The sequence below is a fragment of the Haemorhous mexicanus genome, chromosome 8, assembly GCF_027477595.1.
Source record: "Haemorhous mexicanus isolate bHaeMex1 chromosome 8, bHaeMex1.pri, whole genome shotgun sequence".
NCBI classification, from domain to species: Eukaryota; Metazoa; Chordata; class Aves; order Passeriformes; family Fringillidae; genus Haemorhous; species Haemorhous mexicanus.
The window spans coordinates 13,360,264-13,379,663 of NC_082348.1; positions in this window are offsets into that span (position 1 = coordinate 13,360,264).

Genomic DNA, 19,400 nt, shown 5'->3' on the forward strand with positions numbered 1-19,400 from the left:
TATTTCTGTGCTACTCAAACTGGCTGCTTTCTATTCCCTAGGCCCCAAACTAAAATAGTTGCCACAGCACCCTCGGTACCCCAGTTATGCCCCCATATATTAATTATAATGAAAATGACCTTTTAATATTGATAATCTCCATCTATGTTCAGACACATTTCCTTACATACTCAAGGTTAATAAGATGCACACAAAGGAGCTAGATTAAGGTTAATTTACTTCTGTTTACTCATTGATCCTAAAATATGGGACATAAGAAAAGGTAATAACAATTTCAAATGCAACCATTCTGCTGAGAACTCAGTGGATACTTGTTAAATTATTATTAATGCTTCCCCCCCCCCGCCCCAGAATGTAGTGCAGACAAGTTATCACCAATGAAGAATTACAAAAACACATCTGTGCAGCAAAGGTCAGATAAGATTAAAGGAGCTAGTCCTATTTAAGTGTTTTGTAATACAGGATTCTGGGTCCCAGGGAAGCTAGGATGAAACTGTTGAGCCTCAGAGACCTCATACTTCAGCTTACCTAAAAATATCAGGAAAAAGCCAAGACCTTTGCAAGTCATCAGGGATTTGTTTTCTTTCTCAGCTGACTACTAGAGGAAGCTTCCTCTAGAATAATCAATGCACTCTACCCCCAGCAGAGTTTGTACCAGGCAGCAGTTAAATATGCTTCAAGTGTGGTCAACACCTGTGGTAAATGTCACTGGTTCCCCTGAGACTAAGAGTTCAAGTCTTTAATACAAGCAGTTTAGTATTTTTATGCAAATCAAGCCCATTACTTTATCTAAAACCAGCCAAGCCCCCTCTTACAGAGAACCTTAAATCCATCAGCCACTTCTCAGAGAGGATGCCAATAGCAAACATCTTTTGTAAATGCCTAATTCAAGAGTGAATTCCCTTTATGTACATGAGGAATGCAGTCGTTTATAATTAGGTCCTCTATTAAAAAAAAAAAATAAAATCCTTGCTGCTGTTAGGCCTGGTTTGGCTCAGTTTTGTTGTTGCCTAATTGCCGTTTCTACCTGTGCTTCTACCCAGATTTGGTTTTCCTATTCCCAGTCACCCTCATATTACCCCTTATCATCCACATTTGGAAGAATTGAAATGACATTTATTACCTTCCTCCTGCCAATGCAAGCATCTTCTGCTGCCTTACAAAAACAGTGGCCACCTTACTGCAGAATACAAATTCTCTTGGATACATCAGTCACAGCATCTGTGTGGCTGAACCCAATTTATGAAACATTTATTAACTCATGGGCATTAACTAGTTGGGTCTGTTTGAAACAATAGGATAATAGTTTGTTAAATCTCGTTTGGTTCAGGGTTTTTCTATGCTTATTTTAAATAACCTGGCCTGGAGATTATTGCAATTGACAGTTTGGACATTAAGAGAGCTGTTTGGGAATGCTGCAGTGTACCAGAGTGTGGTATGGATCACAGGCTCAGCAGTTGGATAAAACACTACATGTTTTTTACCTGTATATATATGAAATACATACTCTGCAGTAACAGAGTTCAATTCCTCTCTGCATATAGAATTACAGAATCAATTAGCTTAGAAAAGATCTCTGAGATCATAGAGTCCCACCTGTGACCAAACACCACCATGTCAATCCCACCATGGCACTGAGTGCTACGTTCAGTCTTTACTTAAACACTTCCAGGGACAGTGGCTCCACCACCTCCCTGGGCAGCCCATTCCAATGTCCAATCACCCTTTCTGTGAAGAAATTCTTCCTGATGTCCCACCTAAACCTCACCTGGTGCACTTGAGGCTGTGGCCTCCTCATCACTGGTTGCCTGGGAGAAGAGTCTGACCACCACATGGCTACAGCTTCCTATCAGGGAGTTGTAGAAAGTGACAAGATCTCCCCTTGAGCCTCCTTTTCCCCAGGCTAAACACCCCCAGCTCACTCAGCTGCTCCTCACTGTGTTCCAGGCCCTTCACCAGCCTTGTTTCCCTTTTCTGGACACACTCCAGCATCTCAACATTCTTCCTAAACTGAGGGGCTGAGAACTGGACCCAGGACTCAAGGTTCCGCCCACCCAGTGCTGAGTACAGGAGAAGAATCCCTTCCCTACTCCTGCTGGCCATACTGTCCCCCAAAAGCCTTTCCTGACAGACACAAATGACTATGATTAGCTGCACTATTGGCCCTGTTCTTCTTGGCCTCCAAGCACAAGTTTTTTCTCCACAAGTCTCACAGCTCTCAGCCATTTCAGGACACAGTTAATGCCACTTACCCTTCTTTCATCAGAGGGAAACCCAGCCTATGTTTTCACAACATAATGGCCATTCCATAAGAGCAGCTCTGGAGCAGCTGATGTCTGTAACTCCTTGCCCTCACCTGTGATATTTTGCTCATGTCCTCACACACCACTTCAGGTCCAGCCTCTGTGTTAGCTCATGTGCCAATGAAGTCCCTCTTTAAAATTCTGAGCAATGCTCAACTAATGTTCCTGCTCGTTAACCCCTGTAAGCCTTAATGAGCTTAACTTTTACTTGTCCTTATTCATTTAATACATAGACTATCACCAATTTTCAGAACAGTCTGGATATTTGTTAGGTTTTTTAATTAGCAGCAGCTAATTGAAAGGACAGTTTCTGGATAAAAAAGTGACTGTTAAAGCAAATGCATGGGAATGCTGTGTTGTACTAAGTTAGCAGCAGAAATGGAAAAACTCACAATGGCCTGGTGAGAATGCAGTGCTTCTACAAGCTATATAAATATGGCTCTGTGTGTATATGCATACTTACACCAGCTGACATAATTCAGCCACCTTTGTCAGCTGGGCAGGAGGGAAATACTCTCTTCCCTGGAGATGATACCCACCATCTTCATCTGAGTGCCCATGAGCATTTAATGAAGGTGAATGTTGCCCAAGGATGATTTCAGCCCCCACAGAGATGAATGGCAGCCACCTTTGGGGCAGAAGAAAACTGTCACTTGGTAGCATTTAGTAAATATTTCAAGGGTCAAGAAAACAACACAAAACCAAAATGGGATGCAGCATTTGAATGAAGTTATAGGAAGATGGGACAAGTAGATGGCCTGGACCTGGATCAAGACAAGTGACCTAAGCTAGTTTCAACATGGATAAGACGTGGTCCTAAGGTCTGTGGCTAGACAGCTCTGGTGACATTCACTGGGTCCCTCAGGGGCCAGCAGACAGCAACTAAAGATTCCTTCATTTTTTAACACCTCTATCCAGGTGTTGGCCATGGCTTGGTCCTGCTGATTCTCACATACAACAATTTCAATAAACAGCTGAGTGTTCCCAGACTTAGAGGACTGGCTTTGGTGTATTGACAGATATTTTTTCAGTCAATTATGAAAACTACTTTATACTTATAATTTGAGTATTATTTTTCTTAACTGTTATAAATGCCATTGCGGTTAAGAGACTATATCCAGAGTCTCAAAATTATTTAAAAGTCTAATGCCAATTTAAGTCCCTAATCCACACTGATTTCCCTGGGAATTAGAAAGTAAAATACCTTTAAGAAGTTGGGCTGTAGTTCTTGTAAGAAAATTAACATATACCCTCAAGAAAGATTATAAATTATTTGATATGATATATTCAAAAGTTGGTGGCTTTAGAAGGCATTATGTTTTATAAGTGGCTCATTTATTTCAATATCTTGAAAACTTTTTAAGCAAGACACACTTTCTAAAATCATTATCTAATTATTTCTTAGCCAGCTTCAGAGGCTAAGACACACACTGGAATATATATACACATACAAATGTGTATAAACAGCTGTTAATGCTATTTGCATTTCAAGAGAAGTTTTAAAAAGTATGTACTCTGTCCAATACAGCAGGATGAAAATCAGCTGTAACTTCTCTAGCTGTGGTAAACAGCATGTTTAGTATTAACTCCAGATACTATACAACATTATTGCAGTTCAAAATATCTCTGATCCCGTTGAATACATTCAACATAAAATCTGCTCATTTTAAGCAATAGACCAAACCCCTAGAGGGAAAAAATACCCTCTAGAACTATCAAAACTAGGAAAAAATGTGGGCTTTTCCCTCTCCTTAAAGAAAAATTCAGTTTTCTGTAGAGTTTTCAACAGAAAAAGAAGCAAAATAACACAAACCCAAAAGTTTGGCATCTGTTCCATGAGCAGCAACTGATTGAGGTTTTTTGTGCACAGAATAACTTAGTGTTTCAATTACAGAACTCCTCAAGTTTTAAAAGCAGCTAAGTATCTACTTCTAGCAGCTGGGAAATAGCCTTCTGTGTGAAACGTGAGTGAGAAAATTGACTGCATTGTGTTAACTCAAGCAAGGGGAACAGACTCCCAAAGGGGGTCACACTCCCTTCTTGCTTGAAATTAAATGCAGACAGGTTAGAAAAATTTAGAGTATTGAGTTATTTCTTTCTGTGGTCAAATTAGCTGGTTTTCTGCTGATTGTTTCTCTGGTATGAAGCCCACAAGTCAGAGGGAAGAGAAATATCAAAGCTAACCTATGGAAAGATGAAATTCTTGCACTGACTTCCAGGCTTTGGGACAGTCTCTGGCCTTTGCTGCCTTTGACTGGGAACATGTAATAAAAACAATTTTAAAAAAATTAATCTTAAACTGATAATTTTTGATAACTGACTCCAACCAGGATGATAAAAAGTGAGGTGTGGTGAATCAGACCACGTCTTCACCTCAATCACAAAACTTTCAACTTTATATCCTTTTTGTTGGGGCTGAGTACTAAATGACAATCCTCTTTAGCAAAGCTAGCCATCTGCTGATCTTGATTTTCATTTACAAACAATGAATCCTTTGTTTTCCTGAGTAGCTGTCATTCAGCATTCATTACACAGATTTTTCAGAAATGTTTCTTCACTCTTTTTCCTTGCTAATGGACTTTAGGGCATTAAGTTTGGTGAAAATTATGTAGGAGATAAACATTATCAAATGTATGTTCAGAACATGCAAGGACTATTATATCAGTTAAAACATAAAACCTTGTTTTGAGAAACAAAATTACATATTTCAAAACTTTGTTAGAAGAGTATGAAGCAGGCATAATTTCCATTAAGGAAAAAAACTTCTACATTATTTTTTATCTGAACTATTGCAACCTCCCATTTACTGAAATACGATTTGAATTAAAGCTTAGTATTTTAAAACTCAAAATTAATTTGGTGATGTCAATATTTATGTGTAATATCTTTTTGTCTTGAAAGCATGCTTTTCAGCCAGAATACTCTTTTCTTTTCATTGAATTATGCATGTTTCATTAAATTGCAGCAAACAGCAGTGCCCATAAGTTTCTTGTTTCCTTCTAAGAGTATAGATGGTCAGTGTCTGATTTTGTCTTTGGCTGATCTACCAAATGCTTTTCTGAGCTACTGCTTTAAGCATTTTCTCAGTATTCTAGCCAAGTTTTGTGTATTTTTAAATGTCTTTCTTCACAAAGGCACAACAAATGCAGGGCTCTTGTGCCCGCAGCATTCTTTATTAGGAAGAAAAGCTGCCAGGTTGGAAGCATGTAGCCCAAAGCTGGAGTCTGAATCCATTATGAGACCTGCCCTAGTGTCCAAAGTTGCTCATTTGGGCATGTCCCTCCACCAGAAATGTGGCTCACATGGACCCAGACAATGGGGTCAAAATTGTTGGAGCCAGTGCTCTTTTTCCTTGTGAATTTTTTGAAGGAGGTTGACCAGCTGAGATTCCTCATGTAAGAGAGCAGAGACTACTTTGAAAACTCTAGCAACCAAAACCCCCATCTGTTCACACATCCATGTTAAATTCCATCTTGAGTTGGACAGGTCTGAAGCTCCAGCTGGAATATGTCAGCTTTTAAATACGTTGCTCGCACCCCTCTTTAACTGAGCAGCAAGAATTAGATAACAACAAAACAGGAGTGAAAAACTAGGGCATGATACTGGGTAATCTAGCTACTAGCTTATTTTTTTCATCTGCCTGAGGTTGGAAAGTCCTGGGTAATGGCAGTCCAAACCAATTTTGACTAATAAAAAGTAGTTCCAAAGAGGTATTCATGAGGGATGGACATGCAGGGCCAGGAGCTGGACTCAGTGATCTTTATGGATCCCTTTCAACTCAGCATATTCTGTGATTCTGATATTTTGTTGCTTCTGAGTCGTATGGGAACCCAAATATTTAAAGCTACTTTGATGTCCTCCAGTAGAAGACAGCAGCTAAACATATTAGAAAGCATAATTCTCATTTAACTACAAAAGTACTGACCTATCTGAATTTTTAGATCATGTTTATGCCATTCAATTGCATGACTTTTCTGAAGAGAACATATTTTCCCATTCAGCGTCACAGTTCATGCAAACTCTGTTGCCTATCAACTAATTTATGGCTATGAAGCTTTCAAGTGTTTAATTGGAAATATCTTCTCTTCTGCTGTCATTATATTACATTGATAGAAGAGCTTCATACCAAATGCTTTCCATGAAAACAATTTCTAAATCAAATTATTTTTAATGTTGTGAGTTTTTTGCACATGAGTAAGTACCTCAATTGAGATGTATAAAACCAATTAGACCCCTATTTATCTCTGCTTAGCAACTTGGCTCCACTAATTTCTTTGGTCACTGTGTTTCACTTTGGAGCTTACTCTATTCATACATTCTGATGATTGAATTACTCAACATTTGTTTTAGAATGCATTTATTTAGTAGTGCCCTTTCCAAACCACTTCCTTTTTATCTGATCCTGAGAGTCCTGGAAAATTCCTTCACAAATAATATAATTGTTATAAAAAAGGTGCATTAGTTGCCCTCTATGTGCTTGTGTAACAAAAATTCTGAGCAATAAATAATGAGTAATTGTCCGAAAGAAGAAAGATTTTTGATTTTTTCCCATTGTCATATTAAAACCTATGTTGAGTGGAATATTTAATCACTAGCACAAATACACCTGGCTATTTGGCTTTTTCCTGCCCCTCCCCACCTTGTCCCAGAAAAGGTGACCATTTTCAACTTTAATTCTACTTTCTTTATGCACTGTCAAGTTTAGGTGCTCCTTTATATCACATGGATAAATCCTACAATGACTCACTCTCTGCTGGGCAGAGGAGCATGTTCTTCATTAGATAGCCCCTTTATATATATATATAATACATAAATCCAAAGAAGCAGTATGTCCTTTGAATGCTGCACCAGGATAAACACATTACTGTTTAGGTTAAACACATTACTGATGTTTGGAGTTTGAAAGTCTGGAGGGATATAGTATCATAAGGCTGGCAAGATGCTGAAAGGCAATCTTAAGGATAAAATGGATCTTTATCATGACCAGCAGACGTTCGTGCTCATTTTTGACAACATAAACTATTTTGTTCCATATGATCCATGAGCGTAATTGTTAGGATTCTTCCCAAGGTCTATCCCATCAGGCTGCATTTTGAGCCAATTGCTTCTTGAGCTGCTTCTCAAGGAAGATGGACAATGGTTTATTTTGATTTTCATGTACATTTTATATCCACATCTACATCTTAGGTATCTATCTATCTATCTATGCATATATATGTATATATTTATATGAAAATATTCTGCTTTGCATAGATTATATGCATATATTTTTATACATAAATGCATTGAATAGGCATCTATAAATCTATTATCTATCACATATATTACTTATACATATATATTGCATATATATGTATGTATTGCATATAGATTATTTTATATGCTACATTATATACTGTGCAATTTACATATACATTATTTATTAATATTTTCATTTTATTTATTCAAAGTTCTTTATTTCTTTCCCTCCTGTGTCGATCTTCTGCGTCGACCAGTGTTATTCATTGTCACTTGAACCATGAACAATCAGAAACAAAACACTCTCTGTATTTTTTATGAATTACAATTTAGCTGAGGAGAAGTCAACACAACTATGCATCATGGATTCATACCTCACTTATTTAGAACAAAGATGTCCTGTTGGATGTCTAATTTGTCACCTTAATCTTGCAGGTCAGTTGCTGTTATCTTCTTACCTCAGCCTGAATATCACATTCTGCTGGTGAGCATATTTCAAAGATATCTAATCTTGTTGATCTCATGGTACAGTGGGCATGATGATGAGGCATGAAGAGGATAAAAATATCAGAAGGAACATTAATCTCCTCTTAATTTTCCAGTCAGTATTTTCCAGATGTTGTAAAGAACATTAATGTTTGATACCACATTGTGAATCATCATCATTGAACTAAAGAATATTTCTGTGGAAGAAAAAAAAGACAAAAAAAACAAGTTATTTTCTTCTCCCTGGTAAAGTATATAAAGTGTCAGTGACAATGAGCTGTCAGGGAGTCTTCACATGGCATAGGTCTCACTACCTTTAACTCCAAAAACTTGCAGTCTTACCAGCACTCAATAATTCATCATGAATCTTGCAGTATTTGTAGCATCTCAGTTCATAGAAATGCTCAGCTTTGGTTTCTGAAATAAAAGTGCCTGCACATTTGAGGCTGTTTTGTTTAGCATCATGTTCTTATTTTTTTCTTTCATGAAGTCTTATAAATTCCCTAGATTGACTTCCAGTGCCTGAGTCAGTTCTTCTACATCTTTGGCTGGCAAGAATCTCTTACAGTGGTGGCTCTCCAGGGGGTGCATCTGCCTTTTGGGGCTTTGATCAAGCCAGGAACCACCACCGTGGGCAGATCCCTCACAACCAGCACAGCACTATGAACACAGAGACTATACTCTCATGGGAGATTCAGCTGCACCTCATCCCCTCTCTTCTACTAAGACAGATCTCCTAAATAATTTGAGTTTTTACTGTTTTCCCTGTGAATTGTTTCTTTTCTCCACCCTCCCCCTCAAAAAAAAAAATTGAGCTATTTACATTTTTTTTCCTGTTTCTCTGTTAGCATATTTTACTATTTTCTAATGTTGATATAGCTGGGTTAGAAAAATTTAAGGACAACTGCTATCAAATTAAGAGTAAATGACCTGCTTTCTGTTCCTTTTTTAATTGGAATTTTTAAGTGCTCTAAAGAATTCTGTTCCAGAGGGAGGATATTTTTAAGTTGTCTAATTGGTTAATATCAATAAAAACAAATACTACTGCCTTTGACCAAGATCTGTGAAAATCCCCACAGGAGGAAATTCTTGTTTCCAGTCTCCATTTTGAGCTATTAAGCTCTATTCAGAAATGGAGCCATTTTTTTGGAAACCTGGGCACACATTGCCTTGCAGACTTGATGCCAGAAACCCTTGCAAGTGCCACCTGGGAAAAAAACATTCCACTGCTACATGAACAAACTGAAACATGCCAAATCATCTCAAAACAAACATCCAGGAATTATTGCACAGTTAACTTTGTGCTTTTTTTGCCTGGTGAATTCTCTCTTGTCCTTGATAAAAAAAGGCAACACTAATACTGTTTTTGGAAACTGTTAGAAAAAAAGAGAATAGCAATACTAAGGAAAGCTTAATTGACTGTGTATTTCTACCTGAAGGACACTTTCTAGCAAAGTGTCAATTATTTATATCACAGCTCTGATAAGAAAGATCAAGCAAGACTGAGCTCTCCTTGAGGTTGAACTTTCAGGAGAGTCTATCACAACTACTTTTGTTTCAAAAAAGTCTGCACTTTTTATCTTGTCATACATTTAATTAATAAGATATTTGGTGTCAGATCACTGTTTCTGTTTGTATAGCATGCAGCTCAGCAGGTCCAGGTAAATCCTTTGGATTCCTGTTTTCTCTGGCAGTAATGTTTTCTGTTTGTCAATTCACTTCTGGCCTGATAAATCCTAAGGCTGGGAATCACTGTGCTGCTTAGTTAATTCGTAATAATAATTATGAAAACAGTAGAAATAATATACTCTGAGAATGAATGGTCTTGTTCCTTATGAAACACATACAGCAGAGCAAAAGAGGATTCTGGATTTTGGTGAGCACCTACTACTCTAGCAAAAATAATACTTCTAGGCACATCTGGATCTAAGAAAGCTGTACATTAAACCAACCCCTTCTCTGTGGACTTCTAGATGTCACCTTTTAGAGGCAGAAAAACCACTGGTATGTAGCTAATGCTACTAAGTTAAATGGAAATTAACCAAAGCAGTACAACTGCATTTGAAGCTGGAATCATATATTACTACAGTATTTTTTGTTGTGGTTCTGTAATAAGGGAAAGTGTATCTTGGAACCATGTAGAGAACAGCAAATTTACTATAACTGCCAGAGACAAGTGGGCATGAAAAATGATCAGTTCCTAAAAGCTTTTAAAGCAGCAATGTTTGTCCTTCTTGGCTTTATGAAGGTCATAAGTCTCTCTGGTATGATCTAAGAAATGCTATAACAAGGTTCACGTAAATGCAGCTGTGTCCTGAAACTGTGCTCAGAGAGACAAAATTCCTTTACAGAAATAGCCACTCAACTTTTATCTGCAGAAGACAATATTCTGCAGAGGACTTTTTCAGAGATGCAGCCAACTCCCAACCACAGTCCAGTGACAGAATGATCTATGGGAATTTTCCTGCCAGGAAAGCACTGTCCAAAACTAACATAAACTTATTTTATTACTTGCTTGGTTTATACATCTCTTCACTGTGTCTTCACTAGGTATACATAGATACACACACTAATATATATCTGCATTTTATATGTAGACATATGTATATTATATATATAAACATATGTACATGCATACACATACATGTATAGATACACACATACATGCATATACATATATACATATATACATATATACATATATATATATATTACATTCTTAATTGATTTTAAATATTATCTAGGACACCCTGCAGTCTGCTCCAAGCAAAGGAGCAGACAAATTTTTGCAACTCCCAGCCAAAAGGAATGATTAAGTTGAAGATAACTTCTCTCTCAGGGAACCCACCTGCACCTGGTCTTCCTCTGCCACAGCTCAGTCCTGTGGCATGGTAACTTAGCTCTGCTGGTCACAGCAGGAAGCAAAGGAGGAACTGAGGCTCCATCCAGCCCCAGCTGCATGGCTGGAGGAATTGGCAGTGCTGAAGGTGCCCAGATACTCCTGCGTGCTGGGCATTCAGCGCTGTGCATCACTGTGATTCAGACACACACAGCCTAGCTTCTGCAAAGCCTAATAAAAGAACCTGGCAGCTGAGAGGAGTGACCTTCCCTGGTGGGTTCTTCTCTGTATCCTGTGTAATTGCCTCCTACCTGGTGAGCAGCAGTAGAGCAGACACCCTGTACAGTGACTGATGATCCTGTTCAGTGCTATTAGGAGTAAACTGTGGGTTCACCTTTTGCAATGCCATGTTATTCCACAGGAACAGCTGCCATCAAATATTTCCCAATTTTTGGTTGGTATCATCAAAAATAACATAAATTTGAAGAAAAGAATGGCCCTGGTTGTTTACCTGCTGTTATTTTGCCTCAAGCTATGTTTCAATCAATTAAAAAAAATTATCCCCCTTTAAAAAGAAGCTCTCCCTCTACTCTGCTGCCCCTTCCCAATAAAGTGTCTTCCTTTGGGATGGATGTTTCCCTGTCCTTCTCTCCAAAATGCTCAATGATGGAACATTCACAGCCTTTGTAAGCAATCTGTTCCAGGGCATTTTCAGAGTCAGTGCTCCTTATTATCCTTACTTTTGAAAACATTTGTATTGCAGTCAATACAAGATGAAATTTGGAAGATGGCTTTGTCCAGCTGAGTTCTTGTGCTCAGAAGACACAAGTCTATGTACAATGTTAAAGAAAAATGAAAACAAATAGGAACAGCAGTACTTTTTCCACCTAATTCTTGCATAGCACTTTTCCCTTGATACATTTCCAAGGACTTAGTAAAAAAAGACCTGTCTGATGACACCTTTCTGATAGATGGGGCAGGGCAGGAAACAATCACTGTAATTTGTACAATTCCTCCATTACTTCACCAGAGAGGAGAAGAAGAGAACACAAGCATTTGCTTAAAAACCATCTGCTTTCATACTTAATTCTTTTGTGAGAGTTTTGAAAATAGTGCCCTAAACAACCAAGGAAAGGTGAATTATAGTCATCCCAGGTAAAGAATATTATCCAAAGAACATGCATATCAAGATATACTTTTCCATCTACTTTAGTGGGACTCAGGTGAGATTCATAAGCCTTAAAATGAGTATTTATAGTGCTGCTAGTATCCTGGAATAAAAACCTATTTACTCAATCATGAATAATGATACGAGCTCAACCTTTCAAAAAAATATGAAAAACAACTCCTTTTATCACCCACCATATTTATGCTAATACTTCAGTAAAGTTATGGAGTTTTGAAGCACATTATACAGTTCCAAACTAAAGTTTGACAATTAACCTTTCAAAGGAATTCTGTAAGAAGAAGCCCCAGAAAAATGTAATGGTAGCAATTTGAGTTCTGCAGTCTGGATAGCCTGGGATACAAAAAAAATCCAGGTTAACTCATCAATTCCAAAGGAGCAACTGTTATTTCACGTTTTGCCTTTGCTTTAAAGGTACAGTGATTCCTTATCATCACACACTCGCTGCAAGAAGGGATGGATTCATAATAATATGTCATTTTTAGAGTGAGATATGAAACAAATCATCAGCATGCTGTCTCTTAGAAGATAGATTATTTCAATTTTAGACTAAAGGAAACTGGAATAGTGAAGATCCTGTGTCAGCTCAAGAAACTAGACAAGAAATTCTGGCTTCTTTAAGTTCCATACTTAGAGATCTGAATTGAGCCTAGGATTTCCAAATTGAATACAGAGTATATATATATAATTTTTTTACTGATAAAGATAAACCTTAAGGTTATCCTAAGGTCCCATATCTGATCATTCCCCATTGTGTACAATCCTTATTTTCCGCCATAACAGCTCTCCATCCCAAATGTTGAGACCTTAAGTTCCACACCTGGCACTTACCTGAGTTTCACTTTTTCTACAATATTTTCAATATTTGTAGAGAAACAGAGGCATCAAACAGGGAAAGCCTTTGGGAAACAATCCCAAAATTCCTGTTCATAAATTTCATCTTTCCTCCATCTTTCCCTCACTCCTCTTTATTTTCTGTAAGCAAAAAGATCTATTATGGTGTGGTGAGCCAAGGGTACATCCCAGCAAGCAGCCCAGTGAGAGAAGAGCTGTTCCATGGGCTTGGTTACAGCAGATGAACTCTCCTGTCCACTCACCTCTCAACCAATGCTCAAGAGATGAAGTGTACAACTGCAATGGTTACTCTGGGGTTAAAAGACATAACTCAGGAAGGAAAGCCATGTGTGTAGACCAGGTTAGAAAGCCACCTCAAAGTACAAGAAGATTCACAGACATTTTAAAACAGCTTTTATCTACTTTTTTTTGTTTTTAAATTCACACTCTGCATTGAAGATATAAAATCTCAGTTGGAACCTGAAGCCAAATCCAAAACACAATAACAGTCACAGTTAGCTCAGGGGGAGTGTGAGAAACAAGAACAAAATCACACTCTCTGATGAGTATGGATTCACAAATCAATGGAGACAGGAAAGGAAACAACACCAGGCTCACTATGTAAGGCTGTGCTCTGGTTTGACAACAGGGAAGCTGGCTCATCATTTAGCCATTCCACCAGCTACAGTAAACTTTGAAGGATTACATACATGAAATGCCACAGCACAACATTTAATTAAAAAAAAACCCCACAGATGATGACAACAAAAACAAAAACTCTACAATTTTCTGGTTGTTAATGCAATAGAAAGGAATTCCCAGAAGCTCTGATGAAGGAAGCACTGGGCAGCTAATCACAGGTCTTCCCCAGCACGCAGACATTTTTCAAAAGGATCAGCATGAAAAATTGCTTTGGAGACTCTGACAACACAGGGGGAGAGATGAGCTGAGAAGAAAAGCTGAAAAAATATTCACAGTTCAAGTGTTGGCCCTCAATATTGCCTCTGAGCATGTTTGCAAGGAAGGTCACAGCCAGTGAGTCCCTTGTGGTCCACAGGGAGCTGCTCAGTGCAGGTGTAATGGGGACAGGACACCTTTCTGCATAAACTCATTCCAGAACCACCATCACCTCTGCAGGTAAAATCTCCTTTTACTCCTCTGTCCAAAGGCATAAGAGCTTTTCCAGGCTTTTTCACAGATCTCAGCCTGTGCACATGAAGCAAAGGTGGCAAACCTCCTTCTCCTGCTTTAGAACAGCAAGACAAATCAAATTTACAGATGTGAATATATTTTTGCTGCATACTACCCTCAGCCATAAGGAAGGAAGTGGAGCTCAGGCTCTTGGCAGACTTGCCTCTAAAGCTATAGAGAGAAGAAAAAAATACATATTTCCTTGGCTTCTTTAATGTTTTCCTGATACTGGTGCATGAAGTGACTAAGTGGAAAGGTAGTCATCATTCTATAAACATGGAATACAACTAAGGTATCTCAATGCACTTTCTGATTAAGGGAAAAACATTTTGTTACCCAATATTATTTGCAACTGCACAGTTGAAAGTTCTTTAGGAGAATCTAGGCTAAATGTAAGACTTCAGGGACCCTTTTAGGTTCCTCTTTTTACATTATAAAAAGGAGTATATTTTACATTATAGTCAGAGTTTCTGAGTGTTTATTCAGAGAAACAGCCTCAAATTTCATTTAATTTCAAAACCATTTGGTGTCTCACACTTACCAACTCCTTTCAAATGTATAAACCAAAGAGAAAGAGAGAAAGAGGCAATTTGTCTAAATTTGTAGCAGTTCCATCCATACTAACACCCTGATTTAATTTTACTGGCAAAATACCTGAAGTTTGATGATTGATGAGTAACTGGGACAAACATCAAATGCCAGTAATAGGAAGCATACTTAGGAGGGAACTGCACAAATTTCTTTAGCTTACCTTTTAATCTTTTAAATGCTTAGGTGTTGATATAAACTTGTCAGCAGTATGACCACTTCTTTCTTTTTCCTAACCACAAGAGCCATAAATTTAATGATGTCTATAATGTACTTCCAATACTTCAGAGATGAGCAAACCTGCAGTTACAACAGCAATAATAAAGAAACAAAAAAGATTCTGATTCTCTCTTGCGAAGCCAGAAGTGTTGGGCAGTAAACAACAATTTACTCTTATAAAAGGAATTTTATGACAAGGATGATAACTAAATATGTGCCCAATTTATACAAGTCACAAGTCAATAGGTGCTCACCCTTGCATACTTGTACATAAGCACACAGATATACTGAGTACTGCTCAGTATATGAGGAAGTTAAAAAAAATAAAAGTAAAATATTTAGTTTCTAGTTTCTTTCCACGTAGTTCCCCCTTCCCTGTTGTTGTGATAAACAAGAACTAGTGCTGAAGTTCAGATTTTGGAGCTCTCTACAGTGAGAGCAGCTTGCAGATGAAAAAGCCCATTGTGCAACCTCATCAAGAATTATCTTGGTATGGGAATAAAGAGGAACATTGACCCACGGAAAATGTGCACTGGTTTGCTTTAGAGCTCGCATAGCAGTTTACAGCAGCAGAAGGCCAAATGCTTAGAATTCAAGGCACCAACACTGTGCCTGATGAAATGAAAATTTCATGTTGGATAAGTGCTCAAGTGAGATAACTTGGTTTTATTTCTATTTCTAGAGCATGCAGTCAGAGATGGCTGGTGCCCTCAGTGCAAGCTGTCACCAAAAATCAGCACATTAGGAAAATTTACGCTGGCATTGAGCTATTTCCTCAGATTAGAATGGGAAATCTGCTGGACCTGTAGGAATGGTAACCACTGTGGAGTCGATGAGCAGGTTGGGTTGTGATCACAGTGCATGTTGAAACTCCATCACTTTACACTTGTTAAGAATATTTGTTTCCTTACTGCAGAACCACTTCCTTTTTGGTTTTTTCCTTTTCCCCTTCTGGCTGTTTGCACATACCCAAAGAAAGAGTTTTACTGACTGAGAAGGGAAGGTCCCCGACTTCCAGCAGAAATCCCTGAAACCAGTGTTAATGCTTTGAGCTTGCCTTACCCATTTCAAAAGGGTTTTGACTGACAGAATACACACAGGCTGTTAAAATCTGCCTCCTGAAAAGGCTTAGAGTATATCAAAGCTATCTTCTTTGGGGTTTTGTATATAAATATGTATCTCATGAACATGGGGAGACAGTTAACCCTCGTGCTTGGTTCAGTTGATCAGAAAGGCTCTTTTATCTCTTAGACACATTCTAAATGCTTTTATCATCAAGAAATGATTGCAGTAGATACTTTGGTGAAAGCATGTCACCTGCTCCTTCCACACTTTGTTGCTTCAAATATAAATACAAATTAACACCCAGATGAATGCAAAGCTATTAACAATTTTGACATTTCAAATACTGTGGCTTGTTTTACCTACATGAATCTGCTGTTTGAGTGTGGTAACTATTATTTCTTTTTCCCTTCACGACACACTGGCTCATGTACATTACATAACATATTGCTGGAACCTGGCTAATTTGAAAGGATATGGTAGGATAAACTTCAGGATGGCCTGAAGACAAGACATCCTGAATCCTACACGTTGAGCTATTGTCAATATTCACAGCTGAATCTCTCTGGCTACCTAGTATTTATTAGCTCTTTTAGCATCCCACAGTTATCCATTCATTTTTCCCCACAATGTTCCCTGAGAGGTAAGTCATGTTCCTCAGACAGGAAAAGGAAATTACTAAGCCATTTGAACAGAGTACTTTTGAAAAGGGATCCATATTGTCTTAAAACAAGTCAGGTCTTTTAAACTTTGTTCACTATTTAAAGGGACTTCTGGAGGTCAGAAACTATCATCCAATTTCTATTACATCCAGTTTATGCCCATTTTTAATGATATTAACATGCCTGGTTTTCCACTGCCTTTGTGCCCTCTGAGTCTTCACCCTTTTTTTTGCCAACCTCAATAAATTAAACATGATTGGTCTCTGTGATGAAGTAGCCTTTCTTCTCCATGATATCCCTAGCCTCAGGGAACTGCACTGTCTTTGGTACCTTGTTTGAGTGTGCAGAGACAATGCGTGGAGCCAGCTGAACCCACACTGCGGGCAGGCTGGAGCCAACAAGCAGATTGCTCATCCCACTTTTGGGATGCTCCAGATGGGTGCCACACTGGAGTGGTCTGGCTAATGACCAGTGGGGCACAGCAGATGAACTAACATGGTCACACACACCTTACCTGGAAGAGGAACTTAATAAGCAGCCTGAGCTACTGGTGGCAATCTGCAGCAAAACAAACCAGCATCCTTTCTACAGCACTAGGTCACAACTTCACTGGTTAATTTCTGTGGTTTATAACCCTAAAGTTAGACTAGATATGTTAATGGTTTATAATTGAACTTCAAACTTTTGTTACTTTTGTTTTGTTCAGGGGTTTTTTGCATGAACATGTGACTAGAACTTGTTTCCGTATGCTAAGACCAAATCAAACCCGTACTTGTGCCCAGCAGTAGCATTTCAAAAGCACAGCCATGTGAGATACAGCACAGTCAAAACAACCCTACCTTACACAATTAAGCTGGGTAAGGCAATGGAGTGACATTTATGTGGTCCCATTCAACCCTGCAGAGATTATGTGCATCTCCTTGGGTAAGTCCCCACACAAATCTTTGCAAGGATTTAAATACCTAATTCCCAAGAAATCCCTAGGACACCTAACTTCCTGTGAGGATCTGAAATTAAATTAAAACATGTGTAAATCCTCCAGGTGTTAAAAATAAGGTAAATTTATTTTCTTCTACTGTTTTCATTGCTTTCTTATCCTTTCATATCCTAACATTTGCAGGACCAGGAAGTTTTGCTCCTGCATGTGGATGGAGTCTTACCGGAGAATCAAACTTTATCTCTGTTTCCTAAGGCCTTATCTCTACTTCATAAGGGCTGTGGATATTGCTTGCAAAAAAATTATTATTTTCAGTGTTTTACTGAGGAATGTGGGTTGCTGTGCCTTTCCTGCAATGTGCTCTGACAGCTTATCTTTCTCTGCATTATTGCATAGTTAAGAAATAACTATTCTTTGCCAGTTCTTCTCTAGCCTTGTTTCTCAAGGCACAGAAAGTTCCTGTGATCATCTGATACTTACGTGCCCATCTGCCTTGACTGGCCATTTTCAGCAAAATTGGTCACAGTTTTGGAGGTACAATGTTCCTAAAAGTTTAATGATAATATAAATGAGGGAGACTAAAAATAAATCCACCTTCTTTCTGAAATTAATTTATCTTTATAATGAACATTGTCTCAATCATGTGTCAGGAATCTTGGACACGCACCAGATTTCTAGTCAGGAAACCTCATTATGATAGATCCTCTATATATGCATAAATGCCCAGGCATTCTGCAATGTAAATGAAACCAATCTCCCCTTCATGATATCAGAATGTCTCAATCTATTCTTTTTTTAGTTAGAACCAGAGCTTGCAGATCCTGCTCTTCAAGAACAAACAAAGTAAAAAACCATAAAAAATTCTATGAAGAGGTCTGGAGGAAAAAACCAACATTATGAAATTCAGGGGGTTTGAAAGAAAAGAAAACCAAAATAGGCTAAGAAAGAAAACTGTTTATCCAGTCCAGTCCAATCTTGCTAGAAAGGAAAGATCCAAGAGGCATTAATTCCACTTCTGTGTTATTATCCCCAAAATGCATCGCTGCAATTTGGACATAGAAAATGTCTTCAACAAGCTTGGAGAATAAAATGTTGACAAAGAAATATGTGCTATTAGTTTGAGCTGCTAGGTCACCCATGGGACAGCAATACAAACAACCTGGCTAATATAGCCAAAAAATAAGTGAGTGGTTCAGGCTGTAGTCAGAGCAGGAGAGGAGAAAAGGATCACTAATGTAATGAAGAAGGACAGAAAATGAATACCAGGTTGAGAAGAAGCATGTTGGTGGAATAGGTGTGTCAAGAGAGATAGCTGCATAGTTCATCTAAATGACAATATGAATGTTCTCTCCTCAGGCTCTGTTTCTTTCTGTCTTGTATATTTATTTTTTTGTTGTTCTTGGTCTTGCTTACAGCAAATAGCTAGAAGGGAAACAGTGTGAACCAATGATTACTATCTCACTAGTCTGAAATCTTTAGGCTTGTCCCCTTTCCAGAGGCAACCTAGAAAGAAACAAATAATCATTTTAGGGAATGTGGAAGCATGATAAAGAGAAAAAAAAAAAAAAAAAAAGAAAAAAAGGAGGACAGGGATGAATGTGGTTTAATTTAAGCCTTGTTATTAGATTGCTTACAAATTGAAATGTGTTATCTATTGGGCTCCAAGTGAGCTTCAGACATTCCCACTTGATTACTGTTTTTTGCTAAATCTCAGTGACCTGAAACTTGTCTAAGGAATGATATATATCTTATTTTTAGCTCCATCAAACTTTACTGTGATTTTTTTTTTTTAGCCAGAGCTGTGACAGCAAGATGTAAACCTGAGAGGAATATGCAGGAGATCTACTGGTGTTTC